At 46.0% G+C, this 18,140-nt stretch overlaps 1 long non-coding RNA gene across 1 annotated transcript in view; it reads left to right on the forward strand.

The window, feature by feature from the left end:
* LOC114249104 (uncharacterized) overlaps positions 1 to 17,838 on the forward strand; it is a 77,623-nt gene extending 59,785 nt beyond the window's left edge. Inside the window, exons 2-3 of the long non-coding RNA XR_016324551.1 lie at positions 3,471 to 3,622; positions 17,478 to 17,838. This is a non-coding gene — a long non-coding RNA (uncharacterized LOC114249104). The remainder of the gene's footprint in view (positions 1 to 3,470; positions 3,623 to 17,477) is intronic.
* Positions 17,839 to 18,140: the final 302 nt, after the last annotated feature.

The following is an 18,140-nucleotide window of genomic DNA, read 5'->3' on the forward strand; positions in this document are numbered from 1 at the left end:
TTGTCACTGCTGTCTATGTATAATATGTTTTCTTTTCTTTTGATAAGGAGTTTCTATATCTATCAACACCAATAGAGACACGGGTGTTAAGGCTCAGTTTTTACAATACAACGGCTGCCTACCCTTCAAGCTGAAACACCAGAAAACATTTTCAAAAGTTTTAAAATGGAACTGTACAATTTTTTTATACCTGTACAGTACGATTTCGTTATTTTAAACGTGTTAGTCGGTCATCCGGGCTTTGTGAAGTGGCAGCCGGCTCGAACATAAGTGCCATAAACGGAGATCCGACGGCCTTTTGAAAAATTACATTTATTAAATTTTCAACGCTATCCAACACTGTATCCGTTGATTATTCCAATTTTTCGCATCGTCCGTTCACGTTAATTGTTTTTTCAGTTCCATCCAATTCGCTCTTCAGTTAGCTTTACAATTTCAAAGTGTCATTTGATTCGTGATGGATTTCGGAAGTTTTTTGCCAATTTCACGGTTCGGAGCGATCCCCGATGGATTCTGTTGTTTCAACATACATTCAAACCAATAGATCTGCGAGAAAAATAAGAGTCCTTCTCGATGCTAGCTCGTTTTTATCACCGGGAATAACGTATGCGAAAAATAAATATTCTTTTTCCTGTTTCCAATACTGGGTAGTGCTTGGTCGCAGTTTTGCTTGCTTACTGGCTTTTGTAGTGTACTGGAATCTTTTTAAAATTTTAAACACAGTAGTAAAATAAAATCGAATGGAATTACAGAACGGCTTGGAACAGCAATTACTACTTATGTGAAATGATAAAACTATTTATACTATTATGCTGAGTATCTATTAGATTTACTTTAGATTATCTAAGAAGACAGTATCCATCTGATCTTAAGTTTCATACGATTGTGACGCAACGCATTCATAGATCATTTATTTAATGTTAAAACAGAGCGCTACTTAATCTTGGTATCAATGTTGAGAGATAAGTCTCCTTACAAATCGGCTGGCACGCATAAACGGTTACCACTATTAGGTCTATTTCGGTATTCAGTCAGCATTGCGGCTTTACGAGTAGCAGTTATTGTAATTTAATTATGACTGCGACATCGTATCTCAAGATGGATAAATGCGTACACATTGGGGTGATCATTGGGTTTTGTAATTAAAAACAATCTATTTAAGTGATTGTATACGATTGTGGAATTTGAATAAGAGTAATAATGGTTCGAAGAACTAACTGAAGAATGCAGTTTCATATTTTTCAAATCGCAGTATGCATTGGTTTTTGAGGTAGCTCAACCCTTAATGAATCATCTCCTTTTGTGGCACTTAATACAAAGTAAACCGTGCATTTGTGGGCCAATCTAATAATGTTAAAATTTAATATGTTTAATCACATAAACAAAATCAACACACAAAATAAGATATGGGAACGATAAGAACGTCGAAAATAAAAAAAAGCAAGATCAACATTAAATTAAAATAACGCACATAACGCGGCGAAATGTCTCAATTTATTAAATGAAAGCGTGACAAAAGCTGTAAATGTAGAATGGTCCTTTAAATCACACCAATCGCCACGCCTTCGGTCACCGAAATTGTATTTTCATGTAAAATTGCTAAAATGTAACCTTATTTCGTTATTTTCGTAGAATACAAATAATTAAGATTGCGATCTTAACATTTACAAATTCCTTATTTAGCCACCAGAATGTGTAGGAATAATTCATGTCTTTTATCGGTAACGTAAATCTGAAAGGTGTTCTAAATTATTTCATTTTAGCGAGATCCTAAACTTCTACACCTATAAAGATGTCTTTTCAATATTTATAATCACAATTTTGAAATAAAATTCCATTTCAGTAACCTTCATGAAAAGGCTCTAATCTTTATTTCGATTTATTTTATTTTATATAGATTTTTGCTTTAGAACTATTTCTACAGACTAATTGGCCGAAATACACTAGCTTATATAAGCGCGAGCGAGATTCAAGGATACTGATGGTACTATACAATAAATCTTCAGTGAGAAATACCACTTTTTTTATTGTCCTTGTACGTAGACGAGCATACGGCCCACCTGATGGTGAGTGGTGACCTTTGCTCATGGACGTCAGTAATGCCAGGGGCAGAGTCAAGCCGCTGCCTGCCGCTGCCTGCCTGCCGCTGCCCGTTAAGTACCTAAGCCTTGTTTGAAGGATAAGTTATAACGCTCGGGAAACACCGTGGAGATGAGCTCATTCCGAAGCTGGATGGTACGTACGTGGCAAAAATCTCTCGAAACATAATGTGAATGAACGCAATGACCCCAGGTGGTATGGATGAACTCTACTCTAGTGGTGGGCGGTGCGATGGTAAAAAAGAGATGATGGGATCATCTCAAGCAATTCCTCAGAGCACCTCCCATGAAACATTTGGTACAAAATACAAAAAGAACTGAAGTCTGGTGGTAGGACCTCTTGTGAGTCCGCGCGGGTAGGTACCACCGCCCTGCCTATTTCTGCCGTGAAGCAGTAATGCGTTTCGGTCTGAAGGGTAGGGCAGCCGTTGTAACTATACTGAGATCTTAGAACTTATATCTCAAGGTGGGTGGCGCATTTACGTTGTAGATGTCTATGGGCTCCAGTAACCACTTAACACCAGATGGGCTGTGAGCTCGTCCATCCATCTAAGCGATAAAAAAAAATAGTCCCTCCGCAGACCGAGAGGTTTTCTTTCAACACAAATTTTCGTTATATCGTATTTTCGTTGACACGTTTTTTTACGTGTGATTATGTAATTTATTTTTTAACGAGTTGAACTGAGCACTGGTGAGTTGAACAGAAGAAATATATTTATATATGATTCCGAATCGAATATTGGAAAATAATATGTAAAGGAAAAGGCACTTTTTACTATGTTTTATAAAAGAAATATTAAATCAATGCTATTTGGGTATCTGTTACATATTCGTTAGTGAAAAATTTGAAACCGATCGTGTTTTTTTATTTTTGGAAAATTAAATGCTAATATTTATTGTCTTTTTACGCGATTATCCTATCTCAAGAATTAGCATAAACGAGTTATTTGTCACTGCTTTGTTTCAACAGTGCGCAAATTCAAAATAATCAAATGCTTAACGATCCAAATGGATATCTTGAGCCGAGAGAAGCCGTTTCAGCATCGAGCATTGAATCTGTCGTATTGTTTTATAATCCGAATCGTAAATATCAGTTGTAAATTGGAATCGTTATCTACTTTGACTTATTATGATCGACACCTCTGTCGTCATTTGCTTATTTTCAGAAAGTAATTGCTTTTTGAAGTATTTTCATTTAATTTATTTTTTGGGAACATTGTTCTGTCTAATGTCTCCAGATAAATTGTTAGAAAAACACTCGAAGCAGATATAAAACATTGCATACTTCGTAAATACTATAGGTCTGTTACATAACTATGTCTTTTCACAATGCTGTATTAAAACAATAATTTATTTTCTTTCTATTTTTAGAATGTCTCGATAAGGAAGAATAAAAGAAGAAAATAAATTATCAAGAACGCTACATATTCATGGATTTCTTTGGTGTAGTTGTTGTGATACACTCACTCGCTCAAGAGTCCGTGCTTATAATGTAAGACATCCGCTGTACTTCGGCTATTCTGGTGAGTTATAATACTCATGAACATACGATTTTATGTTCAATAAGACTGTGCCGAACACGTCTTCTCGGACGATATTACAATGAAAAAAAAAAACAACATCGTTTAATTAAAACAAATTGTGAGAATATTGTTAGTGGACTAGATCTGCGGACGTATAGATTTACCAGTCAAATTCCAGATGGAATTATTTATAGTGCATTCTGGCTTAAAACCTAGTAGATCTTCCGATGCAATGATGACGATCTGACGTCAAATTTCAAAATAGGTGGTGGTTCATAGTGATGGCTGTGTAGGTAACGGCATTAACATTGCAACAGCAACAAAGCATTGAGTTTCGTCTGTCTATCTATTTAGGCTTGTTTGGACGTAATATTCTTCAATTTGTTTATTTATTTTGCGAATGCTAACCAGGTTACGGGCAATTCACTCTTATCACAAGTCCGAGCCAAATAATTTGAATATAATAATATGACTTAGCAGTTCACCTGTTTTTGGAACTAAAGGCCAAAAGCATTTACATATTGTGGTCCGTAACAGACTCCGGCGACTCATAATCATTACTTGCCAAGCGAAATTAGCCCCTAAGGTGTTCTAGCCAGCAACTATCCCCACTTTATTATCCCGAAAACGTGCTCATTCATGTTAATTCGAGACGTTTGATGTGGTTTACAGTATCAGTTTCTCATTCCACTACAATTAAGTACAGTATAATACCCAATTGTATGCCAAATAATAATAAGCGTATTTTGCTCACAGCCTTGTTCGTTTTATAGATAGGTATATTTAGTTTTTTTTTTTTTGATAATTATTTGCTTCGTTGGATTGGATAAATTGCTCATAAATTTAGAATTTCTTATTTGTACACCTTTTTTTTTAGACCAACTTTTTTTTTGTTCAGACGAGTGAAAGAACTAACAGCTCTCCGGTAGCTGTTTGGTAACCGGAGCACATAGACATCCTAACTTGAATGCTTTCACCAACTTGAGACTTGAGGCTGATGACTCAATTGTATATTCTATCATCGTGGAAGTCATTCGTGGACATTAGTTAGGAACGTACTAAAGTGATTAGAAAAATTTGTATCTGCCCCCGGGATTTAAACAACGGTAATTTTATACGAATACACCAGGCATCTTATATCTTAGGCCATGACAACTGCCAATCGTACAGTATCATACAGACAGTACAAGAACACTTCGAGAACAAATAAATTACATCAAATAGTTATTGAATATTCTCAGAATACTTAGAAGAAGCCTTTTATTTTCGAAAAGTTTTAATAAATTATAAAAATTAATCCTCAACAAAAATACAAAAACTTTAATCTTAAAACTTGTTAATACTAAATCATTCTCTTGAACATTTAGTGAAACAAGCAATTTATAATATTTTAAACTTGAATTGTATGATTTGCTATAGTCGCGTCGAAATTTTTATCTGTTGATCAAATAGACGACAGACATCTCGCTGGCGACAAATTTACTCTCGTACTGTACGATTTTAATCATCGCTTTCTTACACATTTTTTTCGTTTTAAATTTTTTATGAAGAAATAAGTGCTACTAAAATATACTTAGTTGAATTGAAATTTTCATGTCCGTATTGGATGCGGGAGCCATGCGGTGAATTACTTAATTAATTGTAAAATGTTCATGGAATTTCTTCCTGGCTCGCCCATGTTACTGATGGAGGGGGAAAATTCACTTGATTTTGCATTAATGAAAGTTTTGTCCTAAAGCTAAAGTATCCAGTGTTATTCAATTTTTCGAGACTATCCAAAATAGTTCAAAACCCGCAGGCAAGTTGTTCATCAAACTGTTCTAAAGAACCGTTATTAATGAACAGTTAACTGAATGAAGAAATAGCGACGTGCGGTAAACATGAAAATTTGTGAGAGGGAGACATATTATTTACTTATTTTATTTCATTTATTCATTCATTCGCATATTTCGGATACGAAACTGGTATGCCTTCCAGTTTTAAGGGTGGGATAGCCGTTATACAATATAAGTGAGACTTCTATGAGCTTCGGTAAATAGTCCTTAGTGCGATGACAACAAATCACTGCTTAATCTTGTTGTTACTGCAAAAAAAAGTTTTCTACTAAAAGCCAGGGCGTTTTTAACTGAACGTGAACTCAAAAACGTGCACGGAAAAAAGCAAATACCTCTGCACGATAATAACAGTGTAAAAATAAATTTATTCGGTAAACATGTATTTACCTGCGAAAGAAAGGTTAAAATTTCTTTTTCATTTGTTTATTGTATACAATATTGTGTACTACACAAATGCCGAATGCAGTTTTGCCGAAGCTTTAGCCATTATTGTCGATACTCGCACTAATTTGACCGAATTTGCGTAATGCCCTGCAATTTGACCAGACTCGCAATTCTGGGTTATTATCATTCCGCCAGGTCTACTGTAGCACAAAAATTAAAATCGAGAGAAATTACAAATTTACTTGTGAACAATGTTGTTTCCAAATTATTTCTACTGTTATGATGTTAATACAAATCTATGCTTTAAATTGTTAGTGTTAGAAATGCAGTAATATTATCTTCATTGTCGTGTTAAGTGTGCTATTTTTGAGAGGTGATCTTCTTTTGACGATATGATCAGCTTTCCTTATTTTTCTCCTCCACTACGCTTTGTATTTGACATAATCGTCAGTAGCATTGCATTCCGTCTTATCCTTCACAACTACATCTTTCCACCTTGTCGTGGGTATTCCTGAAGATTACAGACCATTTGTTTTCAGTGCCAAGTTTTTAAATTTTTTTAAATCTAAAAATTTACCATTTCATATAGTGTTAAAAGCACAATTATTTCAGCTAATACAGAAAAACAATATATTTCAAAATTAGAACGTTGCGGTTTCAAGAATTCATTCTTAAACAATGGCTTGGCACAATGCCAAATACAAATATAACGCACCTGTCATCTCCCCTGTCAAAATGAGTCCGAAAAAAAAGTAGCGAACAAACAATAATTTGGCACCTACGATATTGTGTTACATTTATTTTATCGCGATGAAAGATTTTGTATACTTTATTGTATAAAGAAAGTTGTTAACAATTAAAACTTCATTTATTCTTTTATCTAACAGTCTTGATTGTACAGAAATTTTGACAAAATTGTGATTCGGTTTCACTATAAATTTAGTCGTATTGTAAAGTTAGTGATTGCGTTTATCATATTATTGTGTCTATGGGCTATGGTTACTCTAAAGCCAGATAAACTGGGAACTCATCGGCCCATCTATACTTTATTGCACCAAATAATGTCAATAGAATGCCCAGCAGGCCTACATCACTTGTTACCATCAGTACTCGAAACAGAAGTCAGACAAAGTGGGTAAAATAAGGGAAAGGTATGAACAAGTGATGTAAAAGTTGCTTAAAATAATAGGAAACCGGAGGGTGACCGGCGGGAGAATGTCCATATTTTCTAAATAAAAATCGATATGCCCATTACTGCGATTAAATACAAAATATTTAAAAGGATTTATGCAATCTAACAATTCCATTTAGTCTCCACGTGTCAACCGATATTGACCGACAAAATCAGACACGAGACGATAGACGCCAGCGCGTGGCGAGAAATGAAATAAAACAACCGTTGCCGAATACGTTCTTTATTGACGTGGAGTTGGCAACTTGAGGAAATAACATTTGACATGGGTCAGACACAGCTTGAAGAACAATGTATTTATTTATTTATTGTATTTCAACTTTCTACATTTTCAATGAATTAATATTTTATTTAAAATCATTAGATACCTTCCATTTCTATACCTATACGTACAAATACAACAAAACAAGACCCACTATGAACCTATATTGTGGTAAGTAAGTTCTGCTTCTTCTTTTTCTTCACCTTATCCCACTAGGTGGGGTCGGCACAGCTAATTTTTCTCTTCCATTCTCTTCCATTAGCTATCAGCTCAACACTCATTCCTCTCTTTCTCATATCGTCATTCACACACTCCCTCCATGTCTTCTTCGGTCGACCTCGTCCCCCTCTACCTTGCACTACCATTCCTATATCTCTATCTTCTCTCTTCGCATCACATGTCCATACCACGCTAACCGTAACTGTAAACTACCAAATACTAGCTACACATTTCCATTTGACTCCATACCGAAGAGGACATTCGGATTGTCGATAATCTCGAGAATCGTATCGGTATACAAAAAGACTTGTCGCTGTATAATATTATGTCATTTGGATGTGGAACAGGGAATCTCCGAGCACAATCATTATTTGTTGATTAGAATCAGTCCTTAATCACTTGTAATAAATACAAAAAGGTTATGATTTATTGAAATAAAAATATTTACAAACAAATAATTACAGAGCACAAAGACCAAATCAATATAAGCTTGATCGTAATTGCATTCTAAATTCAGACTTTTTCGATGACGAATAAAATTTCATTAGAGCTATACTGGCATCTCATTAAAATTTTGATGAAAAATGTTATTGAAACGACAGTGTACAGCGTTTTATAAAAGAGTAAATCCTCTAAAATCCTCATGTGGTTGCCGACGAAACCTTGTAGCTTGCCAGTTTTGCCCGCCATGTTCGCGTAAGCCGAGGATTACATTAAATTACATAAAGCACAAAAACACGTTACGCTCAATGAGCCTGAGATCACTTTACTGATATTAAAATTTATGCTCCAGCAATTTATTTGTTAAGGTATTGTTTTCGTCTCTGAAACAAACCTAAACATTTCAATTGTCAAAAGGCTGGATTTCTCATTAGAGACCTCGGTAACTTATGATTTCCAATTTTAATAACACAGAATAGCAGTAATATACGTCATAAATTAAATTAATTGAAAATTTGATAGACTTTTTTTTTTTTTTTGGTCAGGAGGAAATCGCCGGACTTCCGCCCTCCCCTGGGGATGAAGGGCGGGGCATGTCGGAGTCGAACTGACTAAAACCTCCTGTCGCTCAACAACCCGCGTCCGAACCTCGCATGAGACAGAACCCATGAAAAGGCAAAGGGGGGAAAGTGAAGCGTTTAGTGCGGAGCACATCTCTCCCATCACCCTCCCCCTCGGGACGCCGGACCGGTGGTCGTCGGCGCCACGACCACCAGCCCTCTCGGTCGGCAGGCTATCCGGAGCCCGCCTAGATGGCGCCGGTTAGAATGGGTTATCCTACGGAATACCCCGCTGGATCAAAACCAGCGTGGGTCGAGGATAGCCGGCCTTCCATCACCCGGATGCTCTTGCGTAAAACGCGTGCAGAGCAGCTTGCACGTCGTCTTCTTAGGCCCCCTTTGCCGGTCCCCAGACCGACGTGTAAAGGGGACCCGAAACACTTAGAGGGCCAGGGCTTGGGCGATATCCGCCTCCCTGGCCCCCGCTCGACGGCGGCGGGCTTGCGCGTCTCTCACGCGCCCCGCCGCCTCCTTCTGCGAGATGGTGCACTCGCAGAAGTCGAGCATCGCCTTCCACGACTCGTCGTCGCCGAGCATCGATGCCACAACACTCGGCAACGACAAGTCGTTTCCTATTTTTGCGACGAGGACACGGCGCCACCCCTCCCATGCGGGGCAGGCAACGAGCGTGGGCTCTGCCGTGTCCAAGTCGCAACCACAATGGTGGCACTCTGCCGTCGGCTCGGCTCTGATCCGGTGCAGGAACTCACCGAAGCAACCATGCCCAGTGAGCACCTGCGTGAGCCGGAAAGTGAGGCGTCCTCTGTCACGATTCGCCCAGTCCACAAGGACTGGCCGAATCGCCTCGACGGTCCTACGACCAGCCGAAGGATCGGCCAGCCGCCTGGACCATGATTCCAGCACGGACCGCCGAGATTGGGCCCTCCGCGCTCTGACCACACTGGGGCTGGGGCGCGCCACGCCCCGGGCACGAAAGTCAGCCCGCCACTGATAGTCAGCGGCGAGCGCCTCCGCTTCCAGAACCCAAGGCGGCGTCCCAGCCAGTACACACGCCGCCTCGAAGGAGATGGTGCGATAGCCGCGGATGACCCTGACCGCGATGGTGCGTTGCGGCCGTTGCAGCAACTTTGCTACCCCCACGGCCAGGGACTGGCCCCACACGGGCGCCCCGTATAGGGCCATTGACCGCACCACCCCTGTATAGAGACGGCGCGTCACCTGGTCAGGCCCCCCGACGTTGGGCAGAAGCCGGCTTAACGCGCCGGCCACCCCCAACAAACGAGGGACCAGATTCTGTAAGTGAGCACGGAAGGTCCAACGACTGTCTAGAATGAGGCCGAGGTACTTCAACTGCACCCCGACCCCAATACGGACGCCTCCAACCACGATTTGAGCATCGATAGGTGGCACTCTCCGGGGCCTGTGGAACCACATGGCCTCGGATTTACTGAGTGCCACGTCGAGGCCCAATCTCCTGATTTTGCCGACGACATGCGCCACCCCAACGGTAGCAAGACGGGCAGACTCAGCAAAACTCCCCCCCGGGCCACGACCAACGTGTCGTCTGCGTAGCAGATTACACTCAGGCCCGGGAGGAGGGCACCTCTTAGCACCCAGTCATACCCGATATTCCACAGAAGAGGGCCGAGCACCGACCCCTGTGGAACACCGCGCACGACCGGGAATCGGTGCACGATCCCATCATGTCCGGTACACGTGACCGATCTGTCCTCTAAGTAGGAACCCACCAGCCGGCGAAGGTAGGGGGCACTCCGTGTCTTTCCAGCGCCCCCCTATCACGGACCAGGGCAGGGTGTTGAACGCATTGGCGATATCGAGTGATACCGCCAGGGCCACCCCGCCCCTGGAGACGGCCTCCTCCGAGAGGGCCCGCACGCGAAGGATCGCGTCTACGGTTGAGCGGCCCTCTCGGAAGCCATACTGTTCCGCCGACAGATCGGGTCCCACCCCGGCCAGATGCTGGATGATGCGGGCTGCCAGAATACGTTCCAGCAGCTTGCCCACCTCATCCAGCAACACGATGGGACGGTACCCGGCGGCGGTATCCGCCGGGCGCCCCTCCTTTCTCAACAGCACGAGTCTGCCCGTCCTCCACGATGAAGGAAACCGTCCCGACTCGAGGCAGGAGTTGTAAAGCCTCAAGAGTCGGTCCCCCAGGGCACCAAGAGCCAAGCCCCAAACCCGACCATGGACGCCGTCCGGGCCGGGTGCAGTGTCCTTCGCGCACATTTTGCGTACGGCCACACGGAGCTCCGCCCCCGTTATATGGGGCACCTCAGCAGGGACTTCACCGTCGTATTCCGGCGGCGCGTCCATAGCGGGAGCGATAAATCCATCCCGCTCCTGCGGGAACAGCGCCGAGACGATGTCCCGCAGCTGCTGAGGCTGGAGACGCTCCGTGATCGGGGGGGCCCATGGGCGCATTTTATTGCGCACCATATGATAGGGCCGCCCCCACGGATCCTCATCCAGCGTCTCCAAGAGACCCTCCATGTGTTGGTTCTTGGCTCTTCTGATGGCCAGCTGCAATGCCCTCTGCGCGACGCGAAATGCGCCGTGCAGCCGGACCTCTTCCGCCGCGAATGCAACCGGATCATTGCGTCGCGGCAGGCGGCGGCGGCGATGCCTGGCGCACTCGCGCCTCGCCCGAACGCACTCCACGCGGAGTTGCGCAATTTCGGGCGACCACCAGTACGCTTGGCGATTAGGAAGTCGAGGGGCAATCCGGGGCATCGACGCATCACAAATGCGACACATCGTGTCCCGGAACCACCCTGCCTCGCCCTCGACCTCGACCGGGTGTGGACGCATGGGCGCCCACGCCGCCACCATAGAGGCTTCCATCAGGAGCTCCTTATTCAGGCGCTTCAGTGCCCACTTGGGGAATGACCGGGACGCACCATGGGGGTGGTCCCTGTGGACGTCCGCGACTGCGGAGCGGGCGGAGAGATCAAACCGAATATATCGGTGATCTGACAGTGTCTCCGCCCCCTCCAAGACCCTCCAGCCGCGGATACGGCGCGCGATGGCCGGGCTCGCAAACGTAACGTCCACAATAGACTCGCCCTGCCACCGCACGCACGTCGCAACCGAACCTCTATTCAACAAACAGAGGCCGGCCACGTTCGCCCACCTCTCCAGCAGCCTACCACGAGCGTCCGAGCGGGGGAACCCCATGCGACAGACTTCGCATTGAGGTCCCCCGCGAGAATCACTGGACGGGGAGCGAGGCGGCGAGCAATCGCCCCGATCCCGCCCAGGAAATGCCCGAACTCGACAGTAGGCCTGTTTGGAGAGAAGTACGCCCCGATCACGACGGTCCCTTCCAACTGCACCGCGACGAAACCTTGGCCCCTGGTCACCATCGCCAGGGGGGGATCGCCGCGTCTCTTCTTATGACTATGGCCGCCAGGCCGCCATCGTCCCCAAACCAGCAATCATTTGCCGGGGGAACGAAGTACGGCTCGGCGACCACAGCCACATCTATGGACCACTCCGCCATGCTCTGAGACAGCATGTCCTGAGCTCTGGCGGAGTGATTCAGATTTCCTTGGAGGAAGCGATAGGTGCGGTCCATTACTGTTGGACTACATCCATCGCCCCCTCCCCTTCACCACTGCCCCCGCCCTCCGGCACCGGCGCCGCAGCGGGGATTACAGCGTTGGCCAGTGCTCCTCTGGCCAACCTTCTGTTTTGCCGACGCTTTGACTTGCGGCGCCGGTTGCGTTCGGTATTATTACCGGACGAAAAGCACGCCTTGCCTCCCGTTCGGTGGCTTGCCCTGCGCCCGGCCGCAGCACACAGAGCGCAATGCGGGGCAGCCGTGCAGGACGCCGCTTTATGTCCCGGCTGGCCGCAGCGGAAACACAGACCACTGCGGTCAACCGAGCTGGTGCACCTGGCGAGGCCGTGTCCGGTGCTAAAGCACCGGAGGCATCGCCAGGCGCGTGGTTCAAGCAAGTGCACGTGGGCCGCTATCCAGCCCACGCGCAGCATGCCCGGATTTCCCGAAGGTCTCCCGGGAGGAGGAGCAGCCAGGGAGGCGGCCGCTTCCACCGGGCAACGCACCCACACCGAGCTGGCCCCGGTATAACCGCGGCGCGGCTCGCCTACTGTAACATTTTCCAGTGCGCATTTGCCCTGGGCAGCGACAGCCGCCGTCACCTCATCCCTGGTGGTGCAGTCGTCCAGGCCGGTTACTCTTAATTCGGCCATTTTTACCGGCCTGTGCACCCGTACCTCCTCCTCAGGCAGGACCATACGGAGCTTCGCCGCCAGACGCTCCGCGATGCCGGAACTATCGGCACCGGGACATTCTAGCAGCTTGGCCCCGTTGGCCGTCTGCCTGCAGCGGAGGCCCTCCTCCTCCGCCCCGATCTCGCCCAGGTCAACTGCCGCACGCGCCCGGGCAATGACATCTCTGTATGTCATGCCCTTGGCTTCAGCGGCTGGCAGTAGGGTAAGAACCACTGCCGCCGACCGAGGCGCGCGCGGCAACTTCTTTTTCTTCTTGTTTTTCTTGGTGGCTACAGGCGCTCGACCCTGTTGGGATGCACCCTGAGCCACCATGGCCACCGGCGCTCTACTCGTTTGAGGAGCTGCCGGTGGGGCCTTTTTGGTACCCCGCCGGGCCACCACGTTCCACCCCTCATCCATATCTGACGGGGGCGGAGGCAGCGGGCGGGACTGGGGTGCTTGTAGTGAGGGCTTCGCGTTAGCGCGACCCCCTCGCTTGGTTCTATCCCGTCCCGGGCCCGACCTGGTGACTGGAGCCCGTACGAGAGCAGGACGAGCGGCCAAAGCACCCGACGCCGCCGGCCGCCTAGCGTCAGCTGAGGTAGGGACTTTCGCCTCGAGAGCCGCCAACCTGCCGCCCAGCCTTTCTATTACAGCCTGGATGGTGCGGCTGATTACCTCTTCCAGGCTGAAGTTTGTTGGTTGTAGCGGAGCCAACATCCGTGGCCCCGCGAGTGCTTGCTGTCGCTCGGCAGCGGTCGTCTCCCTAGAGCGCGGCGACGGGAGACGCGGCCTCTGCTGTGCCACACGCGGTGGCGGCAGCACAGGCCATCGGTCGCCAGTCAGCGCCGGGGGACGGGGACCTCGAGGGGCTCCAGCGACCCAAGGCGTCGCTGCGCCATCATTGGGCTGCTGCTGTGCTTGAAGCTGTGCTCGAAGCCTCGAATTCTCCGCCCTCAGCTGCACTACCTGGTCATTGGCAGAAGCAACCGAAGGCAGAACCTTCGAGACTTGCGAGACCACTTCTCGCAGTTTACGGCCAGCGGCTTTGGTCTTGGTGCCGTTGGCCGCATAGGTTTTGATGGTCTTCATGGCCCTGTCTATGACCAAGGCAGGGTCCTGAAGGCCACCCTCTTCCTCCTCCGTCGTCTGCCCGTCCAGTGAGGCGACAGACATCGACACTGATGATGGCGCCGGTGACGGCGCGCCCCTTCTACGGGCGGGTCTTCCTTTAGGGGGCGGCATCTCCTCCGCAGCAGATGCCGCATCGGAGACTACCAGCACTTTCTCCGGCGGGGCATCCGCACCAGAGGACGATGCTGGCTCCCCTACCCCCTCACGAGAGGAAACTCGCCAGGATTTCCTCTTCCGCCTGATCTTCTTGGCGGCTGTCCCTTTCGGATCAACTGTTTCGCCGTCGCTGACGAGCGCAGAACGCGTCGAGCCAGCGCTGGCACACCTCGGTTCGACGGGTTTTCCGCTGCCCGTCGCACAGCCCCCTTCATCATGGCATTCTTTGCCCCCCCAGAATACGCGGGGCAGCGTGCTCCCACCGAGGTGGAAGCACGGAGGGATTCTCCACCTAAGGTGGTACCCTCCTGGGGTAATTTTTGTTTTAAGTTTGCCATCATTATATTTGTTCCTTTTTATTTAACCAGGGGTCGGTCCCCTGGGACGGTCCTCACGACTGGACTCCCTCCAGCCACTCATCTCATCACCGGACACGTCACAAGCTTAAGATTAGGGCATTTTTTATAGAGGTTCGCATCCTCGCGGCCCCTGCTAGGCAGCGGCCCCCGCCTCCTACTCGGTAGGGATTACGGTATGCTTCTACGAAGCCACGCCGGTAAACCGGTACCCCCCTCTGGAGGGCCTTCCCCTGTAGCCACCAAGAGGCAGCCGGGGACATGACGACCAGCGACCGGAAGGGAGTGCCCTCCGGTTCACTTCTCATCCACGTGGGTCTACCATTACTGACAGACCCACACGTCTGACCACGTTGTGGCCACGCCGGCGTACCGGTACCCCCCTCTGGAGGGCCTTCCCCTTTAACAGCCAGAGAACCGCCGGGGACATGGCCTAGCATACAAGAGGGCTCCAGAAGGGAGCCCTCTTCCCTCTTCACGCACCCTTTGCTTAGCAAAGGTGGGAAAAGGGAACACGGTGTGCAGTCTTCTTAGTTCACGCCACCCCTGTGCAGACAACGCTGCTCCACGGTATCGGGGTGCACGCTTAAGCCCCACCGCCACGACAAGGCGAGACCACGTTGTGTGGGGAGACTAACAGGTAATGTTCCAGGAAATTTAACCGTAACAATTTCAATTTCTCAATTCAATTCTTCAGAACAGGAAAAAGAACAAAACATATAAAACACAGCACTAGTTTTACAAGAAAGAAAAAAAACTGCATTTGCCCTTCAATTTAGTATATAAAACTATATTCAAACATGGCGTTCCGTCCCCACCCTGTAGTCAGACAGGAAGCATTGTTTAGTCGAGTACTTAAAAACTAATCCTACCTAGTGCTATTAAAACAAAGTGCAGTACAACACGGTGATTGGTCGAGAGCCCCTCGCAGACTTCGTACGAGTCTAGTGCCCCTGTGTCTATAGTTCACCCTTTAAGTTGCTGCTTTAGTTTTAATTATGTACGTGACGTGCATTGTTGAAGCTTCGTCGTGTAGTTTAAGGTTTAAATGTTAAAGTCTCTTTTGGCAGTTACATTAAATTCATTACCTAATAGACATAACCATTCTAACCGGCACCATCTAGGCGGGCTTCGGATAGCCTGCCGACCGAGAGGGCTGGTAGTCGTGGCGCCGACGACCGTCAGTCCGGCGTCCCGAGGGGGAGGGTGATGGGAGAGATGTGCTCCGCACTAAGCGCTTCACTTTCCCTCCTTTGCCTTTTCATGAGTTCTGTCTCATGTGAGGTTTGGATGCTGGTTGTTGAGCGACAGGAGGTTATAGTCGGTTCAACTCCGACATGCCCCGTCCTCCATCCCCAGTGGAGGGCGGAAGTTCGGTGATTTCCTCCTGACAAAAAAAAAAACCTAATAGACATAAAAACAGTATCTGAATAAAGGAGTGGGTGAAATGCTCTTAAAGAAATTAAAAAAAATCGTTTCTAATCTTTGTCCTGTGATCAACGTGACATTGTAAAAGTAGCTTTGTTATTTATACGGATTTTGTTACCTTTGTGGGCAAATAAAAATAAGGCCCACCTGACATCAAGATCACCGTTGCTCGAAGACAATGATACGGGCACAGCCAAGCCGCAGCCGCTGCTTAGGGCTTCTTTCAAATATCGTTTGAAGAAAGATGTGTCATAGCGCTTAGAAAACACCGTTGAAGGGAAACTCATTCCAGAACCGAATGGTGCGTAGCAAAAACATTTTCTGGAAACGATCCAGAAATAGAGAGGTATTGCATGTTAGGTCATGTTTTTTTTTTAAACTTTGATGGGTGGACGAGCTCACGGCCCAACTGACGTTAAGTGGTTACTGAAGCCTATATACATCTACAATGTAAATGCTGCCACCCAACTCGAGACACGAGTTGTAAGGTCTCAATTTTAAAAGTAAAACGGCTGTCCCACCCTTCAAACCGAAACGCATTACTGCTTCACGGCAGTAATAGGCAGGGTGGTAGTACCTACCTACCGGACTCACAAGACGTCCTTATTAGAAGTTAGGTTGGCTTTACCTTTCAAGTGGCTTCGCTATTGAACGCCACTCAAAAAGATCGATCCAATAATCTCAATTGCCTCAGAAAGTTGAAAAAATATTCCTTGACATTGCTGCGCCAGACTTCTTCGCAGTGAACGCGCATAGGTACCTGTCTTTAAATGAATTCATAATAATAATATGTACTATGACTAAACTACTATGATTTTTTATATATAATAAAGGATTGTATAAAAGAATCTGACGAAACAGTGACTTTAAATATTGCTAAACAGTAAACCGATTACAATTTTGATTTTTGTTTCTTCGCCTTATATATTAAGTGAAACAAAAGGTTATGTGAGTATATACCAAGACCTCTGATTGGCTGTATTTCAATGAATAGAACAATTCAACCCTTCAACAGCGGTATCGGGTTGCGGTCATGGAGCCAGGAATATCAATTAACAAAATGGCCGCCGAACTAACCCGAGCATGTCGAAATAGAAAAAAAAACTATGTTTGTATATTTTGACCTTTATGGTTGTTCCAAGACATAGACTGCAGCGAATACTCACAAGCGAGGAGGATTATTGTAATTTGATTATTGAAAAAATATTGTGTGTTATGGACCTTCTTCATATCCAAATATGTACTTCATTTTAGATCAAGCACTTTCTGTGTAAATCAACAATAATAATAATAATAGAACACTGCTGGTAGGACGTCTTATGAGTCCGCACAGATAGGTACTACCGCCCTGCCTATTTCTCCAGTGAAGCAGTACTGCGTTTCCGTTTGCAGGGTAGGGCAGCCGTTGTACTGTTAAAACGGAGCCATTAAAACTTATATCTCAAGGTAGGTGGCGGCATTTTCGTTGTAGATATCTATGAGCTACGGTGACCACTTAAAACCAGGTGGCCCGTGAGCTCGTCCACTCATCTAAGTAATAAATAAAAAAAATACATAATTGAATGTAACATACACACACAAAAATTAATAATTGGATGTATTGGTTCCAGAAATTTCCCTGCTTTTTAAGAAGTGTTACTAGTAAGAAGTATAGAATAATAAGTTGGATACTGGTGCCAAGCGGTTGGTTCGACCAGATCCGCTCTTGATTCCATATTTCACAACGCCCTCTACACCGCCAGAGACAGAAACAGATGAGAAAGATCGTGCGAGAGCAAGTGATACAGAAGGGTGGTCACGATCCTCAGCATTGAAGAATACGATGCAAGGAGGAGGTATTAAGCATATAAATTCGCAACATGATGTACCTCTGATACGGGAACAAATTGTTGTTTTAACAATTATGAACTTCATTAGGAAATTTTGGTATGTGACATTCCCTATTTCCAACTTATATAGAGCAAACATCTGGCCACAACCGAACGGTTTTCATTAATAGCCGAAAATAATTATGTTATAATTCAAAACAAAGACTAAGCTAAGTTTGTTAACAGAGTACACTCTCTTCGCTAAAATATTATAGTCGGGGTAACCGAAGTGTACGAATCATATTTCAAAGTATCGATATTATCACAGAGTTTGGATGTTATAAATATTGATAAACGACAACATAACGTTGTAAACAATGGTTTTATTGCTTCCCGTTTCAGTTCATTTAACTGGCACGTGACTGATTTCGTGGGGCAAACACGAATGTTTGGTATTTTATTTAT

This window comes from Bombyx mandarina, chromosome 18 (genome assembly GCF_030267445.1).
Source record: "Bombyx mandarina strain Sakado chromosome 18, ASM3026744v2".
Lineage (NCBI taxonomy): Eukaryota > Metazoa > Arthropoda > Insecta > Lepidoptera > Bombycidae > Bombyx > Bombyx mandarina.